The sequence below is a fragment of the Sorex fumeus genome, unplaced genomic scaffold (assembly GCF_029834395.1).
Source record: "Sorex fumeus unplaced genomic scaffold, SorFum_2.1 ptg000018l, whole genome shotgun sequence".
NCBI classification, from domain to species: Eukaryota; Metazoa; Chordata; class Mammalia; order Eulipotyphla; family Soricidae; genus Sorex; species Sorex fumeus.
Genome location: NW_026606075.1, coordinates 8856519 through 8858420, shown reverse-complemented (window position 1 = coordinate 8858420; position 1902 = coordinate 8856519). Strand labels below are relative to the sequence as shown.

The 1902-nt window shown below is 34.4% G+C and overlaps 1 non-coding gene across 1 annotated transcript; it reads left to right on the top strand.

Moving 5' to 3' along the window:
* Positions 1-1394: 1394 nt before the first annotated feature.
* On the top strand, positions 1395-1498 carry LOC130021930 (U6 spliceosomal RNA). Its single transcript, XR_008792256.1, has one exon. It is a non-coding gene; the product is annotated as a U6 spliceosomal RNA (small nuclear RNA).
* Positions 1499-1902: the final 404 nt, after the last annotated feature.

Below are 1902 nucleotides of genomic sequence, written 5' to 3'. Positions count from 1 at the left end.
CATAATTATTTCAAGGTGGATAATAAAGTATTTCACAGTAAAATAAATCTATGAACAACTTCAGAGGATGAGACTCACTAAACAGCAGGAAAGTAGTAAACGGCGTAACCAAAATTATCAAATCAGTACTCAAATATTCAAATGAACATATTATTGTTTGGATGGCCATTTCTTGACCTAAGGGAAAAATAAAGAGAAATAGAAGAAGCATTCATTTGTCTCTGTTGAGAATACCTCAGATAAAAAGATTATAGATAAAGGAATCTACTTTCTGCTCAAGAACCACACCCTAAGAGAAAGCTCTTAGCTTCTAGTAGTTATTGACATGAGTCCAAGTAAATAGTCCTGCTAGGTTACTGAATATAATCTGGCATCTTTATCCTCAAAATAAAAAAACATTAATGTTCAAATTCTTGTTTTTAAAAAGTTGAAATTCCTGAGGACTGAAAGGCAATACAGGAAATAAGGCAATATTCTTGCAAATAGCTGACTCAGGTTTAATGTCCCCGTACCACATATGGTCATAGAGCAACATCAGAGTGATCCCTAAACACAGAGCCAGGAGTAAGCCCTGAGCAGTCAGGTATGGCTCTCAACTTTAAAGTTTAAAAAAAATTGAAATTCCAAATCATGCCATTTCTGACTTTCACACTATGATGTTACAGTATGCTCCTAAATTAAACTGCAACATATATGTATGTGTGTGTATATATTAATAAGTCAACTATATTGTATGCTAATATTTTAAGTATACACTCAATAATGATTGGCAACTTTGTAAGACCTCTTGCTTAAAACTCTATCAACACATTCATGCAAACATTAAACAAATGCAAGTGTCATATATAGACATATAGATAGATAGATAGATACAATACAAAAGTATCTCCAAAACCAAGTTTTCTAACTACTTGAAAAAATAAAGATTAAAAGTGTATTTAAAGAGAAACTTTAAAAGCTACAAGCTTTTGTTTTTAACTTCTTCTCCATTTAGGTCATATTAAATGGAGTTAAAAGAATTTAAAGTAATTAAACTCACACTTTCAATTTTATTATGCTGTTGAGTTAATATGCATTCCAAATAAAGACTTGACTACAACTCAGACATTTAAACTTCCTGAAAGAATGTATAACATTTGTGTTCAATGTTCTTTTCTCAGTGTTAGTGCGTGATCCAATACTGTCTTCATTAGCAGATATAGACACTGAACTGAGACTGGCTAGGTTAAAAAAAAATATCTCCCAGCTGTTCACCTCTAAAATACACTTGTCACTTTCAAAATCCCATATTTATCCTCCCCAGGTGTCTCAAATAGTTAAAAACAAACATTTTTTTTAAAACATCTCATTTCCTTGGTAATTTAATGCTGTGGGTTTTAAGGATGCAGAAGTATGTGCTTGCTCTGGCAGCATATATATAAAAACTGGAACAATACAGGGATTAGCAAGACCTTTGCACAAGAATGACGCACAAATTCAAGAAGCACTCCATATTTTTAAAAAAGAATGCAGAAGTATGGCTAAGTGTCTTGTTGGGTCACATATCTATCCTCTGGATTTATTTGTGGCTCTTAATATTTAATAATATTGCAGCAAGAATTCATTTTTAATCAGGAAGTGTGTCACTTGCCCTTGAGCACAGTTTATGGTGCCAGGCACATGCCATAGGTCATGTAAGACGGCCACCTTGTGACTGACTGTTATACACAAGGGCTCCGGGGTCAAACCTGTCTGTTCTTTGAAGAGGTTTGGAGGTTTCACCCTGAAAGCAACACTAGTCCTCAGTCTAGAAACTCAGTCCCCTAGGGGACCCTGGGCAGGCATTTTCAAATAGCACTGAGTGAGAGAGAAGGCACAGCAAGTGTCAACTTACATAAGCCCATAAGAAAAGAGATGAGAAAA